Source organism: Silene latifolia, chromosome 9 (assembly GCF_048544455.1).
Source record: "Silene latifolia isolate original U9 population chromosome 9, ASM4854445v1, whole genome shotgun sequence".
Lineage (NCBI taxonomy): Eukaryota > Viridiplantae > Streptophyta > Magnoliopsida > Caryophyllales > Caryophyllaceae > Silene > Silene latifolia.
This window is the reverse complement of record NC_133534.1, coordinates 141,451,088-141,473,085: the sequence shown is the minus strand read 5'-3', so window position 1 is coordinate 141,473,085 and position 21,998 is coordinate 141,451,088. Positions and strand designations below refer to the sequence as shown.

The following is a 21,998-nucleotide window of genomic DNA, read 5'->3' as shown; positions in this document are numbered from 1 at the left end:
CCAACATGGGGGATGATTTATGCTTAATCTAATATGTTCACATAATTTATTTGCTTGCTTGTTGTGGTCTCAACTTATGCACATGTTATGTTTGATGAAATGCGAGCCTATGAATCCTTGCATTTTTTACCCATCACTTACCTTTTCAATGAGACTTGTAAGACATAAACCAACTCGAGTCTCATTAGACCATGCATATAGTTGAGTAGGGAGGATTAAGTCGACTTGTAGGTGTTGTACAATCTAATCGATTCGGCTCCGGGACCCAAACCTTCCTAGGATTGTAAGATATAAACCAACTCGATCCTATCACAACAATAATTGCTTGCTTATAATTTGAGAATATGTTTGTATGATCAATTCCCATGAATCACCTATGAACCCATGACACCCTAGTGCTTTTAATCAATTGTTTACATCTCATTTTAATCATCTTGCTTGTTTATTTACATTGTTATTTAGTTTAGTGATCTTCTTATCTCAACCCAAATTGTGACACCCTTAGACACCACTACTTGCAATCGAAAATCCTACATCAATACCCGTCCCTTGGGATCCGACCTTTACTTGCCTCTTTACTAATAGTAGAGTAGTTTGTGAAGTTATAAATATTGTTTTGGTCTAGATGCTCCTAACGACAAGTAACCGAAAACGATAGTCCGACCAAAAATGGCGCCGTTGTCGGGGACAGTGTTAACTTGATTTGATTTTCTTTGATTGTTCTTAGTTGTGTCTTTCTTTGCCTTGGGGAAGTAAAACTCCTCAAGGTTTGTTCTAATTGTTTTCAAGTTATTTGATATTTTGCATGTCTAGAAGATCACAAGGTAACTTGTTGCCCATTGATCACGAAATTGAAAGAACTTTGACAACAATTAGAAGACTTGCAAGAAATACATTGAGAGGTATTGGTGAGATTGTGGATATTAAACCAAACAATATTGAGTTCATCAACCCTTTTGCAAGAGAAGGAGAGGAGAACCCAACACAAAACCCACCACTAAATCAACCCACAATGCCTAAATTTTAATCACATTCCGTACCAACCGAGGAGAACCTACCCAATGGTACTCCCACACCATAACACTTGACCGGTAGTTTCATTGCAAAATCCGCATTTATCCTATTAGTCGAAAGAAGTCAATTTGGGGGGATTTCACAAACCGGAGTTACTCAAGACCAAATTCGATGGGTCTTATTTCCTTTTTCTTTGATTGGTACCGCGAAAAAATGGTTAAAGATCCTTGATAAGGCTACTCTTGGTATTGACTCTTGGAAGAAATTGGCTCTTGCTTTCTACAAAAAGTTCTACCCTCCGGAAAAGACTAACATGCTAAGAGCCCAAATCTCGGGGTTTAAACAAAGGGACGAAGAATCTTTGTATGAAGATTGTGAGCGATTCAAAGGAACTTGTCGCTCATCTCCTCATCATGGACTTAGCTAGTGGTTCTTGGTACAACAATTTTGGAATGGTCTTTATGAAGACTCCCGAAACATTCTCAACATGGGATCGAATGGTATGTTCACCGAAGTTGACTTTAATCGAACATGGAACAAGATTAAAGAAATGGCGGTCCATAACTCACAATATAGTAGACCTCGGAAGGCTACTAGAGGAGGAAAGCATGAAGTGGACTCTATTACTCAATTGGGTGCTCAACTTAGTGGTCATATTGATACCATTAGTTTGAAGTTTGAGAAGGCTATGGCTAAACTTGAAGAAGCCTCCAAATCACCTAAGCAACATGTTAATGCCATCGTGGCATCTTCATCAATTCCAAGTGGAATATGTGAGAATTGTGGAACTTTGGGACATGACCAAAGTGAATGTAGGGGAACAAGCGAACAAATGAATGCCTTTCAAGCATACAAGAGTGGTACCCCTTATTCCAACTATTACAATGAAAACACCAAATTCCATACAAATCTCTCATACAAAAGCCAAAATGTTCAAAACCCTCAACCAACATACACCCCACCTCCAATGAGAAACCAAAATAAAAGACCCTTTTACAACCAAAACCAAGGTTTCCAAATCAAACTCCATACACTCAATCAAATGACCAAGGTTTTGATGTTCAAAACGCGTTCCTCCAAATGCAAAAGAACCAACAAAAGTTTTTCACTCAAATGCAAAAGGATAGCCAAGCAAAAGACATCACCATTAACAACATACTAGCTCACACAAAGATGTTGAAGACCTAAATGTCTCAATTAGCATCTTCAAGTTCACAAATACAAAAGGGTCAATTACCACCTCAAGGTAATCCCCCAAGATAAGAATCGGTGAGTGCCATCCATTTGAGGAGTGGTACAAGGTATGAAGGGCCGAAGAAGCCCGTTGATGAAGATGTTGTGAATGCTAGTGACAAGGAAAGAGTTGTAGAAAACTCTAAAGAAGAAGAACCCACCATTCAAGAAGTTTCAAAGAAGGATGAAGAGAAGGCCAAAGATAAGGAGCCTATTGTGATTAGACTTCTATTCCCGAGTCGTCAAGCTAAGCCTAAGTTTGATGACCAACTTGGAAAATTCATGGAGATTGTTAAGAATTTAGAAGTCTCAATTCCATTTACGGAATTAATCAATCATGTTCCGGCCTATGCAAAGTATATGAAAGATATCCTTACAAAGAAGAAATCAATCCGGAAGCTTGAGACTATTGCCTTCACTAAAGTGAATAGTGCTATTCTTCAAGGAAGTTCACCTCCAAAGCTCAAGGATCCGGGTCTCAATTCCATGCACTATTGGTGACACTACGATCAACAAAGCTTTATGTGACCTTGGGGCAAGTGTGAGTGTTATGCCATATTCGGTAAGCAAGAGGCTAGGAATGGGAGAACTCAAATGCACCAACATCACGCTTTAAATGGCAGATAGATCAACAAAGACACCTTTAGGGGTATGGGAAGATGTTCCCGTAAGAATTGGCAAATTCTTCATCCCGGTGGATTTTGTTATTGTCGACATGGAAGAAGACTCCAACATTCCTATTATTTTAGGAAGACCTTTCTTGCACACCGCGGGAGCGGTGATCTATGTAAAATATGGAGAGCTCACCCTTGAAGTGGGAGATGAAACTATCACTTTCAATCTTGACAAGACTATGAGAGCTCCACGATTGCATGAGCCATGTTTTATGGTTGATCACTATAGCCGGAAAGATGATAGGAAGAAGTTGGTATTTTAATGGAACAAGAAAGTTGATGTTGCTCCATCAAAAGAGCAAGGAAATTGCAACAATGAGAGCTTGAAAAGCTCACCCATGACAAGTGAAGAAGAAGGCTTCATTGACCAAGAAAAGAAAGAAGGAGAGTTGTCTTCATCAACTCAAGACATTTTTAGTGATCAAGTGGATGAAGTATGCGGTCTTTGAGATGATGAGTTTGAAGGGATATTCAATCCCTATATTGGTAATGCTATGGCCCAAGACCATCATGGAGAAAAACAAACGCAAAGGTCTATTGAAGATCTTTATCATGACAATGAACAAGCTTTCGACTACTTTTTCAAAGTGTTGAGTAACATCAACAACACCTTAAACATGCCCCCTTGACGTCTTATTATCGGATGAGAGTTTGGTGGAGTCCTCCCTAAACCACCACTTGTAAATATTCTAACTCCCTAACTTGCATTTTAATTATCGTATTGCATTTTTGTCATTTTTGGATTTGTATTTCTATGCCTTGATCAAGACTTTCATCATTTTGAGAGAAGTGAGGGAGAGACTTATGAGTTTATTGATGTGTAGTGTTTTGCCTTAGTGTGGGGATAGCAATTGCCTAGGCTATCCATGCAATTGTAGTACCCCCACAATGAAGAACACAAGAATTGAAGAATGAAATGATACGGGTTACGAAGCACCCACGGATGGACCTGAATTCGTGTGGAAACGGCAGAATCCGAGCGTCCTGAGAGGAATCCGCTCGTCTAGAAATGAACCCGAGCGTTCAGTGCATAAGACGCTCGTCATATGAAGCTGCAGAATTAATTTTTGGGTCTGACTGAGAATCCGAGCGTCCCAGCAAGGAATCTGCTCGTCTCAGCCAGGACGGTCGTCCCAGAAGGAAGACGCTCATCTTTACACTGTCAATTTTTAGGATTTCTCCCTGGAAAGGAATCCGAGCGTCTCCAGCATAGGACGCTCGTCCCAGCTCAAGAATCCGCTCGTCTTACCTTCGCGACGCTCGTCCCCTGGCACTTTTCCTGAACCCAGAAATTGGAGAATCCGAGCGTCCCGACCCTGAAGCCGCTCGTCTCCCTCTGCTTTTCAAAAATTCAGCGGGTCTTTTAAACCCTCCTTCCCAACTCATTTTCATTTTTTCAAACACAAAACACCACAAAAACCCTCATCCTCTCCATAAAAAAAATCAAATTTCTCAAACAAAACCAACCAAATCAAATCCAAACTTCCTCAAAATCAAAATTAAATCACTCCTTTAGCAACAACAAGTGATTAAAACACCAAAATCTTCAAGTTTTGAGTCGAGTTTTGGGATACAAGGCAACATTCATCTATCCCAAATCGATTTTGGCATTACTAGAAATTGAAGATTTCAAGCTTTCATTGGTGTTACTAAGCAAAGGAGTATGGCAAGAATAAAAGGTGGAACCAAGGCACCCCAAAGGAAGAACCTTTCTAAGAGACAACAAGCTCTTCAAGACAAACAAGCATCAAAGGTATTGTTAGTTCATAATGCAAGGTTGGAGATTGAAGAACAAGGTCCTCCTATGGAAGCTACTACTTCTACTCCTCCGGTCATTGAACAATTAGCCGATTATCCGGAGGTAATTTTCACTTCCGACTCCCATAGGAAAAAAATTATTCTCTTTGCTAAGAAAACCTTCATGCCTACCAAGTTCATTTGTCAAGATGCATTGTCAAAATTGGGTGTTCTTGAGCAAACAAAGACCTTTTTCGAGTCTATGGGATTGAGTAAATTGTTTGAAATGCAAGAATTGACCTACTCCTCCCGCACCTTAGAGTTTTTGAGCTCTTTGAAAGTCACCAAGGTGGAGACCCTAACCAATATTGAGTTTCGTCTCGCGAATGTTGATAGAAAATTGTCTTATGACGAAATTGGTAAGATATTTGGCCTTAGTGATAGCCCAAAATACACAAAGAAGCCTACCAAGTATGACCCCGCTCTTCTATGGAAGGCCATTTTCGGAAAAGAATTTACATCCTACCATGATTGTAGTGCTCTCTTAGTCCATCATCTGGGCATAAGAGTATGGCATAAGGTTGTTGGGAATACCTTAATAGCTATAAAAGGCACAAATCATCTTACCGAACTTGATTTTGTTCTTCTTAAGTCGGCTTTGAACATTGGGAGAGAGTTCACAAAGCCGTACAATGCTTTACGACTTTTAATTGATAGATGGCTTAATGTTGATTGTGGCAAAGAAGGCACGACCTTTATTAACGGAGGATTAATGACTTATTTGGCTAAGCACTTTAACCGGGATTTCAATAAGGATGACACTTATACACCGGTAAAAGGAGGCCCTACCATTGATCTAGCCACATGAGTCTAAAGTTCAAATGGGTCAAGAATGATACTCTCGATAACAAATTTTGGTGGCTGACAAATGAAGCTAAATCCTTCACATTGCCTAGCAAGATTTGCTGCTTGAATGTTCATAGACCGAATTACCTTCTCCCACTCTCCGAAGAAGCCGAATACGTTATTCAACACCAAGGAGAAGAAGTTGACAAGCCCTCCTCCTCCATTATCACCCCACCTTATCCATTTGACTACCACGAGTTCAACCCCGAAAATGCCAAGGTGGGAAACGATTACTTGACTCTATTGATGAAGGAAATGCATAAACAAGCTTATAATGATAGAGTTGATGCTTACAAGGCACAATATCCGCCCCTCTTACATCTTGCAAGGCAAGGACTTCTCGATCCATCTTGTCCTTTGCCTAGTTGGGCGGATAAGGAGGTATTCTTTCCTAGCACTTCTAGAGGTGGTAGACCGGGTGAAGAGGAGATGGTTGTTGATGAGAGTGATGAGCAAGAAGGTGAAGATGAAGAAGTTCAAGAAGAAGAGAAAAGTGAGGATGAACAAGAAAGTGCAAGTAAGAGTGGAAATGATTCCACATCCATGGAGATTGATGATGCCTCAAGTGAGGAAGTTGATAATGATGATGACACGATGGGTGAGGATTAGCAAACACTTGGAGGATCCTACATGCTTACACCTCCTTTATAGTTTGTCTACTTCTCTTGTTTTTATTTTATCTTGATCATTTTGTGGTGTCCTAGCAACATTAGAGGACTAACACCTTGGTTCCATTAAGGTGTTCATTTTATTGTTCCCAACTTTCAAAATCCAAAATGACAAATTTTAGTTTCATGCATTGCATTTTTATGCATGAACTCCCCCAATTTTTGACATTAGAAATAGCGTATATTTTGGTTTGGGGAAGTTGATGCATATGCATTGGGAGCTAATCTAAATTATGCTCTCCACCATTACGAAAACCATGCATCATATAGCATAGCTTAGTTTGCATTCACTCTTGTTTATATATCATTTAGCTTAGAAATCATGCATATTCATGTAAATTGCATGATTTCCTATCCTATTGGCCATTGAGGACAATGCCCATACTAGTGTGGGGATGGGAAATTCTAACTTAACCTATTTAAAACAAAAAGGATAAAAATCGAAATTTTTTGAAAAATACAAAAATATGTCCTTTAATTTCATTAAAACAAAATACAAAAAAATTGAAAAATCGAAAAACCCAAAACATGTTCATTTCCTTTGTAGTGTAGTCTTGTATATATTGTGTTTGTTCATCCTTTTTCACATTGATCGACTATGCCACATCGAGACATGAGGATATAGAAGACCTCATGGTATGATCTTTCCAATCTCCTTTTTCCTCTTTATGTTAATGACTATGTGGCTTTATTTTGATTGATGCGGTATAAACAATGTGAATTTAGAATTGCATTTAGATTATTTGGCATACTAATTGGTAGAAGTATATGCATTAGAGATGTATATATGTTAGTTGCATCCTGACAAGTAGTTGCATGTTAGGAAAAATTTTGTGAAACCGTCTATTTGGGAAGCTTGACAAGTGTATGTAAGGCCCTTGTAGATACTTTTTCTTCTTAAGACTTTGCTTGTTAGAATGCTTGTAAAACACCCTAGGATGTGTCATGCTAGTATCCTTTTACCCATGGATTATGGCCTAGTCAAGAGTACCTTGTGGTGTGATAACTCCTTGGCTACCGTTTATTCCAAGGTGACCCTTGAAACCATGCAACCATCTTCCATATTCTACACATTTTGTCATCAAAGGGAATGGGCACAAAAATTGTTCAAAAATTTGAGTTCAATAAATGAAATGAAAAGTGAAAAAAGGTTTGCACAAATTGCATCAAAACAAAAGAGGAGTGATAAAAATGAAAACTCCTATGCTTCAAAAATAAGCACCCTCCCTACAAATGGGGTAGCTTTGAAAATATTCAAAAGAAAATGCAAAAAGTTGAAAGTTGTCAAGTATTGAAATGCCAAACATCAAAGAAATGGCAAGAAAGTGTTCTCAAAATGTCAAATGCCACAAGAAATTGGAGGGAAAAACAACAACAAAAAGCAAACTCCCATATGAAACTCAAGTTCTATTGATCCATTTTCCATCGTATCCACTTTTGTGCATGGTAGAGAGGGGACGACCCTTCTTCTTGTCTAGGTAGGAAGGGGAATTCCGTGATCCTCCAGTGTTTCTAACACCATAGGGAGTCTATTCTTGACAAAAGCATTTAACGATTGAGGACAAAGGTACCCTAGATTGACACAACTTGGAGGTGATTTATTGGTATCCTTATAGGCTTAGTAGTTTGAAGAAACCATATCTATAATGCAATGTGTACCCTTGAATTGCTTCCCCTTTAGATAATTTCCGCCACTTAGATGAGGAAAGTGGCTATTCTTTTGTAGATGCATCCATTACTTGGTTTGTGTATTTTAATGCTTGGATGTGTCGCCATTTTGGCAAGCCCCACCTTGCCTTGCAAGAAGGCATCCTACCTCATGGTTGTCTTGTTGTGAGTTGAAGGGGTGGAGTGAGACCCGCTAATTGTCTCATATCGGTTATATTAGTAGGTTAGTTTAAATAAGAGTCCTAGTTTTGTCACCTCTTTACTCGAGACGACCAAAGGTTCGGTTTGAAGATATTTGATGTGACCAATATTTGAGCATATTTAGTCCCCGAATTAGCCTCGTTCCTATGCTTTTTAATGCATAATTGGGTCATTTACTATCTTTAGTCTTTCGTTTTGCATATTCTTTGAGGTATTGTTTCCTTGGTAGGAGAGGAGTGCAAACCTTCCATTTTCATGGCAAATTGGAGCTAAATTGATCGAATCTAATGACCAAGCATCAAAGTGAAGACAAGACTAGGAGGCCTTTGTAAATAATGTAGTAGATGGGAAATAATGAGAAGATCCTTGCATCCCCAACAAAATCCTTGAGGATTGTTGGAAGAAGAAAAGAAGAAATGAAGAAGAAGCTTGCTGAGCTACAGTCCGCTCGTCGCAGCCTCGGGACGCTCGTCCCAGCCCTCCAGAATCCGAGCGTCCCACCACTCAATCCACTCATCCTGAACCTCCACAATCCGCTCGTCCTGACCATCTGGCCGCTCGGATTCCTTCACAGTGCAAAACGTCCTCTCCCTCAATCCACTCGGGATGCGCATATTCCTTGAAGACTAGTGAAGCGGAGATGAGCATCTCCTTCGAGAGGAGCATTTCCTCAACTTTTCTTAAGGGTCTTAATCGTCATTTAAGCCCTTATTAACCCTAATTTATGTACCTAATCCTTAGTATAAATACCCCTTTGTACTAATTAGATTATCAGGTCCTTCTTATGCAATCTTAATCTCGTTTTAATCTTGTAATCAACTTTTAATTAAGCATTAATACAAATCTCATTTCCTTAATTTCTCTATTGTTCATCATTTATTTTGGGTAATTGAAGATTATTTGGGTATTATTGGGAGATTGACAACCTTCCATCAATCATCAAGTACTTCTATTATTCTTTACTTATTATTTTGGAATCATCATTAGGTATAATTCTCTTAACCCTTGTTTTAATTATTGTTAATCATTTCCATTCATTCATCATGTTTTGCTTTGTTAATATGATTGCCAACCTTGTTAGCATGTTAAACTTGATAATGAGTAAGTAGTTTCCTTAGCTAGGGTTAATGGGGAATTAGGGGAAACCAACATGGGGGATGATTCATGCTTAATCTAATATGTTCACATAATTTATTTGCTTGCTTGTTGTGGTCTCAACTTATGCACATGTTATGTTTGATGAAATGCGAGCCTATGAATCCTTGCATTTTTTACCCATCACTTACCTTTTCAACGAGACTTGTAAGACATAAACCAACTCGAGTATCATTAGACCATGCATATAGTTGAGTAGGGCGGATTAAGTCGACTTATAGGTGTTGTACAATCTAATCGATTCGGCTCCGGGACCCAAACCTTCCTAGGATTGTAAGATATAAACCAACTCGATCCTATCACAACAATAATTGCTTGCTTATAATTTGAGAATATGTTTGTATGATCAATTCCCATGAATCCCCTATGAACCCATGACACCCTAGTGCTTTTAATCAATTGTTTACATCTCATTTTAATCATCTTGCTTGTTTATTTACATTGTTATTTAGTTTAGTGATCTTCTTATCTCAACCCAAATTGTGACACCCTTAGACACCACTACTTGCAATCGAAAATCCTACATCAATACCCGTCGCTTGGGATCCGACCTTTACTTACCTCTTTACTAATAGTAGAGTAGTTTGTGAAGTTACAAATATTGTTTTGGTCTAGGTGCTCCTAACGACAAGTAACCGAAAACGATAGTCCGACCAAGTCATCAGTCCTAGCATCGTATGCGTGCTCAAACTCATTATCATACTCACCAGAAGAACTAAACCCCATAGACACATCATCAAATTCAGCTTCTTTTTCTATTTCTACCGTGGTAGCAAAAGTATTATCACCATCAAGATCTTTAGGATGGTTAGGAATGTTAGTCCCATAACCTGCATTAAGTAAACCTTTCATATCATCACGACCTACCAAGGGTTCTTCCCTACTTTCTCCATGCAAATGATCAAGAACGTCCCTTTTACCATGCCAAAACCAATCCGTATACTTTTGGTAAAACTTTTAAACAAAATATGTCCCTCTATTTCACCTAGTGTGAAGTAATAACGTAACTTACAACTCTTACATGGACATTTTGTTTTCCCTTCTACAAGCCTTTCCTTAGCTAACTCAATAAAATTCCTACATCCATTTATGTAAGCGGAATGGTCATTTGGCAATGTTGATGCAAGAGCAATGGGTAAAACGAAGTATTGGAATGGAATATTTTGAAATAAAGATTATTTAATACACATCATGACTGTTTAAAATGCTCCAGTATTATTCAGACAAGTTCACGTGTTTACTTGGCATCAAAGGTAGTGATGTTGAGGCTTCTTGCTTAATGAGTCATATCCTAGTATGTTTAGAATTTAGGAACAAATACTATAAAGGTACAATAGTTTATTTAATTTGAGTTAATTATTTAATTAAGTTGTCGTAATACTTCCCTAAAATATTTAGGAAAGCTTTCCTTATTCTAGTTCTTTCCTAATTCTAGCTACCTTGGTAGGCAAGTAATTTGTGTTATGGTAATTGATGGAAATCGATATAGTGTATGTTAGATCGGTTCCTATAGACTATAAATAGGGTGTATGTCCTTCATATTTTATATACATCAAATAAAATCAAAGTTGAGTTTTACTTATTAATTGCTTGCGAGCATCCTTTGCTAGTCTTGCGAGATTAGTGTTCTTTTCTTCCTTGCGAGGTTGAAAGTTGAGTGTGAGTCAATCTTTGCGAGGTGAGAGTCATACAAACCAGTTGTGAGTTGTTACAAATTTCTTGAGAGGAAGGAGTGCAATTTACTTCATATCCTTTACTATTTTCGTTGTTCATATATTAAAAAAAACAAAACAAAACATATACTTAAATTCCGCTGCGACATTATTATCGAACAGTCCAACGTACTGTTCAATTCCTTAAATCCGAGTAGTTTTATATCAAAGTGGTTACCAGAGCAGGTTTTAGTTTGTTTCTTAAAAAGCTTGTCTTGGGAAGTTCATAGTCATGTCTCGAAGGCAATTTAAACAATTTTTGAAGGAGTTTGAGGAATTTGAGCAACGATTATTGTGGAAGGATTTAGAAAGAGGTCTTGCCAAATTGCCAAACCATATGGAGATGTTTGAGCGTGACTTTCATCAATCTTGTGAAATAAAGAAACAAGCGACAAAGATCGAGTCTTTTGATGTTTTTCACAAGGAACAAGAAGTTAAGCATCTAGAAGACATGGAGAAGATGATGCCTGATCTTGTTGAAAAGAACGGTCAAGAAGACTGTCAGATAGGTGACTGTCAATTTCAGGATGATGAAACAAAAGTAGAGGATGAGATTATCATAGTAGAGCCATTAAGTGATGATGATCAAATTAAAGATGTGATTGAAGATGACCTATTTTATTTTGAGGATGAATCTCATACAAAAGGTACTTCTTTATTTGATCCAAACCTACTAATTATTTTTGATGAAGAATTTGAAGAAGTTTATGATGAAGCTCATCTTGAAGAAAGTGGTCATACAAGTTATGACAATACACATCAAGATGATCTTATTCTTATGCCAATCTTGGATAAGGCGTTTTCGGACAATGATCTTAATTTGGATTCTCATATTAAAGAACCGTATCAATCACCATTTGACAAATACATTGATAATAAGTTATATGGTGAGAAATATTAAGGTTATTTCTCATTAAATTCAATTGTTATGAAAGCTCATGAAAATCTTGTTATTTCGAGTAACTTTTATTTGAATTTTGCTACAATTGTGCACGGAGTGTGGAGGGGTGGAAGGCACAAGAAAGGAAATCATGATCATAAGAGGAGTTTTGCTTTTCGTATTCACTGCAATTACAAATCAAACAAGGTGGACAAGCTAGAAATCTAAATCGAAGATGATGAATGAAAGGATTATTCAACAACGTGTTCAAGATCATCGCTATTGTTTGTATTTAATTTTGCTTCTAGGATTCAAAGATTTGTTTTTGATCCGGGTGGCATCAAGCATCTTCAAAATTTGAGGGCAAATTCTCAAAAAGAAAGGGAGAATGATGCAGGAGCAATGGGTAAAACGAAGTATTGGAATGAAATCTGTCGAAATAAAGATTATTGAACACACGTTAGGATTATTCAAAATGCTCCAGTATTATTCAGACAAGTTCACGTGTTTACTTGGCATCCAAGGTAGTGATGTCGAGGCTTCTTGCTTAAGGAGTCATATCCTAGTATGTTTATAATTTAGAAATAAGTACTATAAAGGTACAATAGTTTATTTAATTTGAGTTAATTATTTAATTAAGAGGAGTCGTAATACTTTCCTAAAATCTTTAGGAAAGCTTTCCTTATTCTAGTTCTTTCCTAATTCTAGCTACCTTGGTAGGCAAGTAATTTGTGTTATGGTAATTGATGGAAACCGATATAGGGTATTTTAGATCGGTTCCTATAGACTACAAATAGGGTGTATGTCCTTCATATTTTATATACATCAAATAAAATCAAAGTTGAGTTTTAAACTTAATTGCTTGCGAGCATCCTTTGCTAGTCTTTCGAGATTAGTGTTATTTTCTTCGTTGCGAGGTTGAAAGTTGAGTGTGAGTCAATCCTTGCGAGGTGAGAGTCATACAAACCAGTTGTGAATTGTTACAAATTTCTTGCGAGGAAGAAGTGCAATTTACTTCATATCCTTCATTATTTTCGTTGTTCATATATTATTTAACCAAAAAAAAAACATATACTTATCCGCTGCGACCTTTTTATTGAACAGTCCCACGTACTGCTCAATTCCTTAAACATGAGTAGTCCTACATCAAATGTAATCCAGATAGTATCCATGACTACACATCATAAAGATTGAATACTCATAAATCTCATCACATGAAATTACATAATCAGAACATTGTAGAATAAAAGTATCAATCACATACAGGAGGACGAAATTATTACGTGATGTCAAAGTAACAAGACATACTTATTGTAGGTAAAGTAAAAAAAAGAGAAAGTTTTAATAATAAATGAAAACTAAAATAGGAATTCGAAATACCCACCGTAGAAACTACTGAAGTAGCGTCACTGTCAAAACTTTGGTCCAAATTCCAATTATTCGGACCCTGCCCTGAAATTAAAGATAATCAACTGATAAATTAATACTACAATATAAAGAACTATAAGACCTTAATATTAAAGAGTCACAGTAACCACTGTTGTTAATCTTAATTAAGGATTATCTAATACTTTCCTGAAATATTTAACTATACCATAGAGGCCAAAATGCTTACTACTTTTTAGTCCTTGCTTACTGATTGTGAATAGATTAATGAAGAAAAAGGCATGAAAATCAAAATTATGCTAGTGCTTAGTTTTCAAGCATTCAGAGAACATGGTTTTGTAAAATTTTATCATGCACATCTATTGAATTTATGATAAACCATTTGCAACAAAAATGATTCACTAATATATATAATAGTCTTGAAATAATTTAAAAACAATATGTCAATACGTTTCCAAACAAATCAATGATCTTAAACTGTTTTCAACTGATAATCAAAATCAGATTGAGCAATAAATATGCAATGTTACATTACCTACTTCTGATTTATCACCATTTGAAACCAAAAGAGACAGTTTAATTTCAGACAACGATGGTTAAAAACGAGCAAAGAAATTGTTAGTATTTCCTCAAATGAAAAATCCCTCGCTACAACTAAAAGCCCGCCTATGTACAGGATAGACAGACTTGAGCTGCTACTTATGTCATGTTGCACATGAGACTCATTTATATTTAAAACACCAGAATATCTTGAATCAAAGCATTAGTTGGCAAGCTAGTGTGGTGGGTTACTGCTAAGAATGATAAATTATGGATCAAGTGGGTATATTAGGTACACTTTGTGGACACGGGGGCGCTTGGGACAAGCGTTTACATTTGTGGAGTCGCCACCAATTTTTATGGGAAATTGGAACCGTTCGAATACCTCGTGCCATGTCAAGACACAAAGTAATGACATGAACACTAAGAACTCGTTAACCCTTAGCATTCTATGTCTAGAATGACTCTTGTGGATGCCAATGAACACGGATGTTCAAAGAGATCTGGAGTAAGGGGTGAGGGTACGTATTAGGAAGTCCTTTTACTGAACACCTAATCCCGCCCGCCTCGATAGCGGCCTCTACTCATTATTAGGGAAATCGTTCGTATTTGATATGTTGTCGATTATATGCATGCAATGCAACATCCAATATTTTAATCCTAACATGTGAATTAAACTAAGTCGGTGAACAACTAATTAGCACTTATTAATGTCGAAATACGGTTTAGAATTAATTACATGTGAAAAACAAATAAATAAATCATACATAATTAAAACAATAAATAAATGAGCGATAATAAATTACAATGGATTAATCGATTTACGTCAAAAATATACTTAGGACGGACGATTTGTGAAAAAGAAAGGAAAATGAAATAAGGTTAGAAAATATGGACAGATTAGGGGTGATATTACGGCTAATAGTCAATTAATTACGTAATTAAGGATTAAGTCAAAGCAAGAACGGAAATTCAGGGACAGAACTCATCCCGGAACAGGCGCAGCTCTACTGCGTCCCTTGGAAGGGGCGCAGCCTACACTTCGTCTGTTCCTGAGGTGAGTTCTGGCTGTGAAGTCAGAACTGCGAATTCGTTAATTTTAGTTGGTAGGTTTATGATTGATTATCGATATTTGACTCGAGTGAAGGTGATTTAACCATATTAATTACATATGAAGTCATCATAAAAGCGATAAACACGAATTAAAATGAATTAAAACGGGTTAAAAACAAATTATAAATGAATTAAGACGAATTAGGTTATATACGAAAGACGGAAACGAATTTGTGATGAACTGGAAATAAACAATGAAAGCATGTACAAAGGACGAATTCCAGAAACTTTATATGAACGAATCGAGTCTCTAAAATCCGGGTTTGATTTAATGACAAAAACCCGCAAATATTGATTATAAGGGATTTAGGTCGTAAATAAAACGTGGTAATTAATAGGAAAGTATTAAAATTTATTTATGTATGAAGAAAAGAGGGAAAATAAGAAAGTAAAAACAAAAGGAACGAAACAACAGAAAAACCGAGGAGGAAGAAGAAGAGCAGAAACAGCGGCAGCCTCTGGAAGAGGCGCATGCTGCGCCACTTCGAAGAGGCGCAGCTGTTGCTGCGTTTCTTCTCGACGTCTGGTTACTGCTAAACCGTAAAAACGGTTTAATAATAGGGTTTTAGAAGTCGGTTTTAAACATACTTTTGACGTGAATCTTACAATAATTAGTACAAAAATTAAAATTCAATAAAAAAGATAGGATTTACACCCTCAGACTTACATGTTTAACGAAACGAGATTAACTAAGTTAACGGTTAGTGGTTTCTCGACTCGAATATATGTAGAAAGTGCCCTCGTTAGAGGATTTAGATTAAATTGATTGATGTGTAGTGGTCAAATTGGTCGGTCATGCAACGTGACTGGAACTCAGAATGATCTGAGCTTACGTGGTCGATTGATCAAGCACGTAGGCTCGAAAGCTTAGAGCATGGTCTTAGAATGTAAAGGGAGAAGAGAAGGGCGGACACTCGCGTGAAAAATATGTGGAACGAAGGTCCCTATTTATACTAAAAAATGTGAAGAGTTATGGAATGACTCAAACTTTTGAAACAAGTCACGGAAAAATCTGAAAACAGGCAGAAACGAGTTGGGTAAGAGGCGCAGCAGCTGCTGCGATCCTTCGAAGAGGCGCAGCATCTGCTGCGTCATTTCCCCAGAGGTTTCCTCATGCGGAAGAAAGAATTCCGCGTTTCTTTTAGGGAATTGCGGTAGATCTATACTTCCTTATTTCTTAAAATAAGATTTATGGGATATATTTTACCAACAGATATAACATTAAATTATAGAATAAATATCCGGAATATTTTAGGACATTCCGACTCGGCATTTTGAACGGTTTCTTAGAAAATGAAGCGGTTTTTTACCCGGACTCCAAATGAACTCTAATTATTGTCAAAACGACCGTATCGGTGCGTTGATGACGACCAAGGGGTAGACACAAGTGTTTGAGCTATCACTTGACGATAAACTTACGGATTGTCATAAATCGTTCCGTGTACCAAACATGCGGCCCAATCATCACCGGGTGGTTGGCGGGAGGTGTAGAAATGAGATATCTACAGAACCCCACTTTGACTGAGGCTTGGACAAGGCGAAAGTAAAAGTATAGCCATCAGGGCAATCGAAGATTACGAACTGACGACTATGGCGACGCGAAGCGGCTAAAGGGGTCTGAACCAAGGATCTGTCGTCGGGAACATTTTAGAGTCTGTTGATTATCGGGGAGGATCGTGTAAAGTCCATTAGACTACGTAAGGAGGCTCACCAGCCATAAGAAGAAATCATACCTGAGACTTCTCTCGAGGTGTTTACGGAGTTGCGTAGGAGCTGGGAGAAGGTTGGCATGAGAACATCTGGAGAACGACACCTTTACCGAACTCTATGAGGAAACAAAAAGTATTAAGGACAGCACGACGTCGGTAGAAACTGCTGGGGGAATTGGCTTGCGTCGGTCTCAAGCGAACTCTCGCCGGGGAATATGTTGATGATTCTGTCTGGATTGAATCATTTCTTGGGAATCTGCTTGTGTCTGCTTCCAAACAATCTCCATCTCTCGAGAAGTGCAATCGGCTGTCAGGAACTCTCGTTGGATGAAAAAGGGTATTGATAAAGGCGTATCTTAAAACACCGTCAAAGAAAATGAAAAGGCTGTTAGGTTCATATACCTATTATTATACTCTTCTAATAGTGAACTAATTAACATATTAATGTGAGTTCATTAGATCTAGTGCATGCATAACTAAATAAGGAATAAAATCAGAAAACAATGATTCTTACATTGTTATTTTCGGATTTATGGGCACAAGTAAGGTCTCCTACCTTCACTTGTTCTTGAGCTATGATGAGTATTAGGATGATCCTCCAAAACTCTATATTAGGAGGCCTCCTTTTGATTGCACTCAAGATTAGCCCTTATCACTACTAAATAATATTTGCTAGATATTTATTTAGTAGTCTACCTTAAAATTGACTACTAATACTCATATATTACATTAATAATATTAGTAGTATTGATGAACAATTTGGATTAAAACATCTCAAGTTTTAGATAAGGAAAACTATGAATGAGATAGGCATTTTAGAGAATATGTAAGAGAAAAATAAGAACAACAAATGTTCTTGCACACCCACAAAGGGTCCGGCCAAATGCTCTTGTTTATAGCATTTTTCACTTCTTAAAATCCTCATGCAAATGCTTTATTGATAGTGTCTTATAAGGTAGAGGCATCATGACAAGTGTTGTTGGTGTCATAAGCTTTTTAGACAAAATAGAAGACTTAGGACATTGTCCTATCTCCTCCCAAAAACTGGTGACATGCTCTTATTATGGTCCATTTTTGTCTTATAATATTTGTCTAACAAATGCTTATAAGTCTTATGTTTAATTATCTTACATAATTAAATATTAATTTGATCATACAACAATTATGTGACAAATTAATAAACATATATTCACTCAACTTATTGAGTAATATGTTACCATTATATCAACATATAATGGGTCCCATAATAGCTAGTTAGTTTAAATTTACAACCTCTTGTAAATGTAAATAACTAATTACCTCTACCTCGAAATATTCATAAAACCTCAACATAATTTAGTAAATTAATATATTACTATATTAATCCACTAAATCGAATCTTATTTAATCGAATTACAATAAGATACATATTTCCTTTCAAAATACAATTTTTTCTTATTTAAGGAATTTAAACTTGTATCAAAATACAACTAATTAACTTTACTGATAAGGGCATCATCCTATAGGTGTGACCTTAAGGGATCAACTGACCACCACCGTCATACGACACTAACGTCAAACTCCAGCAAGCCAATCATTACCGATTAATGTTGATCAGTTGACTATTTAAATGAATCATCCCTTTCGTATTCTTAACTTGAGATTTAAAGATGTGATCGCACTATTGTTGAGGACACATACTCCAACAATCTCCCACTTGTCTGAGACAAGTGTGCGTCACCAATTATCTTGTCCTATTACAATCTCTCACTCAATGCAAGGTGTCTTGCAGGTCGTACTTACATTTGATCATATCTTGAGTGGTTTCCTCGATCTGGAGAGTAACTGTCTGACCGGAATTATCTACCGTAGATACCTTCCGAGCGTGGCCACACATTTTCAGTTCACTGCTCCTTGAGTGGCCTTCAGATTTCAAATAACCCTGACAAGGGGTGGACAATTCCTATCGCACTATTCCCTTCGCTTAGCCACAGTTCATCATGACCCAAAATGTACTCATTTGACTTTAGTTACGACAGTCATAGAGTATAAATCAAAGCCATTCAGAAATTTGTGCCAACTTGGGCGAATATTCTTTAGTCAAAAGAATTGACTCATAAGAATATTATAGTAGCTCTGGCCACGACCAGGCTTTATGAATTACCAGAACTTTATAAGCGGTCACTGCCCGACAGAGTGTCCTATATAGTCTGCCTATGTGACCGACTAGTCATCCCATATGACTCTATGTCACTTGAACTTGCCATCAATCGCATCACAGTCTAGTCACTTTGAGACATCACCTCCCTTAAGTAACCAGGGGCGAATACTATGTTAATCCAGTTCACTTCAATGGGGTTCAATATTGTCTCAACAACCCATTTGGATTTAACAAAGTAATAAATGAGTTTAAAGAAACTCAAACGATAAATGCGATTATCATATATGAATAGTCAATACACTATTACTACTTCATATCTTATAATATATAGTGTACCTTTTACACTACTTAAAATGCAATAAAAGCTTGGTAAGTGTATATACCATATATCCATACATTCCAACTTTATGAATTGCTATTTCTTCCTATTCAATGTCATTTCTAATAACATGAATTTATCTAAGTGGATGTCTAGTCTTCTTACTAGACTTGGGCTCTTCTACTTGGAAGATGCTCCCACTGTTATCATGTAGCTTGTGATAAAGTCAATGGTAGAGGAATATACTCTCATTCCCTACGTTGACCATCTTATCACAATTTACTTAGATTCTGTTTGTAGAATTTGCACTGGTCGAAACTAAAACATTTCTCTAGTCGCTTACTCCTAAGTCAATAAAATCAGCCTAGGATTTCAACAAATCCTTATAGGTTTGGTAACTAGAGTTTGTGTAACCCTTCAACACACAACTTAGTATATCATCCAAACATAAGAATGAATCCTCAATTCTTCTCAAGAATCTCAAGGATGTTCTTTAAGGCTTTCACAAGACCATCATTCGAATTAACTCGTTATTGACTTATTATGCTCTAAACATATGATTCATCCCAGCATGTGGATGTAATGGCATACATGATCGTTCTAATGGCGGAAACATTAGCAAACGATTTTATGTGATCAACAACTTATTAGGTTTAGTGAATGATTATGACTCTATCATAGCATTGCCACTTTCATCAACATGAATAACCTACTCAACATTGTTTTTTTTTGGATGAAATGTAAGCTTTCCATTAAAAACAAGTAACACAAATGTTACAACCAGTCCATTTTAGGTACATACACATTTCAGGTCCCATAATAGGACTTATACCATCAAACTTCTACTTCTTAACCATACATTATCACTATTAGAAATTCCTTGGCTAATACTCAACATTGTTGATGTTAAACAGATATGAAAGATCTTATCATCATATGACTCTCAACACTATGCCAATATTCTCTCACATAGATTCGGAAATCTAAAATACATCGCACCTTTTACTAGTCTCCCAATCACTCTTTCACAGAAGAGAGCATTGATACATTATTCTGAATAAGTAATATGTTATCAACATATAAGACATGGAAAAATAATTATGGCTGCCACTTAACTTCATGTATAAATATGATTTATCAACAATGTGAATGAAAACATTCTCAATTATCACATGAACAAAAAGTATAATCCTTTGATGCATGCTTAAGACAATTCTAGAATCACTTAAGAAAGCTTTGCATAATATGTTAGGATTCTTAGATCTTTATCTAAGATTTTGTGTTCCATACACATTCTTCTCTAAATTCCGATTTTAGAAAAGGGAATTTTCAATATCATTTGCCATTCTTCAACAAAGTGAAATGTGGCAATTCCTAACATGATTTATCTTGATTAACTTCTTCATGTCGATCTATGCACTTAAGTACTCTAAAGCTTGTAGATACCTCATTTCTGCACCTCTCGCAAACCACCCGGTGATGATTGGGCCGCATGTTTGCCACGCGGAACGATTTATGACAGTTCGTAAGTTTATCGTCAAGTGATTGCTCAAACACTAATGTCTACCTTTTATTTGTCATCTACGTGCCGATACGGTCGTTTTGACATTAATTAGAGTACATTTGGAGTCCGGGCGTAAAACCGTCTTCATTTTCTGATAACCGTTAAATCCCGAATCAGAATGTTCTGGAATGTTCCGGATATTTCTATTCCATATTTTATAAATATTTCATAATCTTTATCCTTTGGTAAACAATTTCCCGTAATATTCACATAAAATATTAAGGAAAACCAAATTATTCCGTCCTACCATAACTTAAACACGGAAATCTTTCTTCCGCAGGAGGAAACCACTTGGGAACAAACGCAGCAGGTGCTGCGCCTCTTCCAAGAGACGCAGTGGCTGCTGCGCCTCTTCCCAGGTCCTTTTCTGCGTAATTTTCGTATCTTTTTCATATCTTTCCAAGATTCACTTCCAAAGACTCTCTGAAACCCTAAATCCTTCACGTGATTAGTATAAATAGGAGCCTTCGCTCCTCATATTTCTCACGCGAGTGTCCGCCCTTCTCTTCTCCCTTTGCATTCTAGACCTTTATTCTTACTTTTTGGCGTCTACGTGCTTGAACATTCGACCACGTAAGCTCGGATCCTTCTGAGTACCAGCCTCGTTTGCATGACCGACAAATTTGACCAACTCCACAATCAATCAACATAATTAATCTAATCATTTTCCTCTTACGAGGGCACTTTCTTTACATTCGCGTCGAGCATCGCTAATCGATAACTTAGTCCTTCTCGTTTCGTCAAACATGTAAGTCTGAGGGTGTAAATCTCTCTTTATTTATTTTTATTTACTTTTTGTATCATCAATTGTAAGGTTTATGTCGAAAATACCTCTTAAAACCGATTTCTAAAACCATGTTTTAAAACCTCTTTTTACGGATTTTCAGAAGACAAACCGTCGAGAAAGGACGCAGCAACTGCTGCGCCTCTTCGAAGGAGCGCAGTTCCTGCTGCGCCTCTTCGATGGAGCGCAGTTCCTGCTGCGCCTCTTCGTGAGGCTGCCGTAGTTCCTGCTTCCTTTCTTCTTCCTTCGTCCTCTGTGATTCGTTAACTTTGCTTGTTTTGCTTTAATTCTTTGGTACGATCATAATAACCTCACATGTATATTATTTATCATTCATTAGCATATAATTCATTATTAAATTCAACTTAAATCCCTTATAATCTCATATTTGCGGGTTTTCGTCATTAAACTAAAATCCGGGTTGTAGGAATTCGATTTGTTCATATTGAGTTTCTGGAATTCATCCTTTGATATATTTTCATCTGTCTTTTGTCATATATATTCATCGCATGTTCGTCATTAATTTGTCATTAATTCATCATGTTTAGTCTATTTTGTTCACTCATGTCACTAATCAATCATTCTTCCATGTAAA

General features: G+C 36.9%; 1 non-coding gene across 1 annotated transcript; it reads right to left on the bottom strand.

Annotated features, from left to right (window-relative positions):
• Nucleotides 1-1,327: 1,327 nt before the first annotated feature.
• On the bottom strand, nucleotides 1,328-1,434 carry LOC141603444 (small nucleolar RNA R71). Its single transcript, XR_012525321.1, has one exon. It is a non-coding gene; the product is annotated as a small nucleolar RNA R71 (small nucleolar RNA).
• Nucleotides 1,435-21,998: the final 20,564 nt, after the last annotated feature.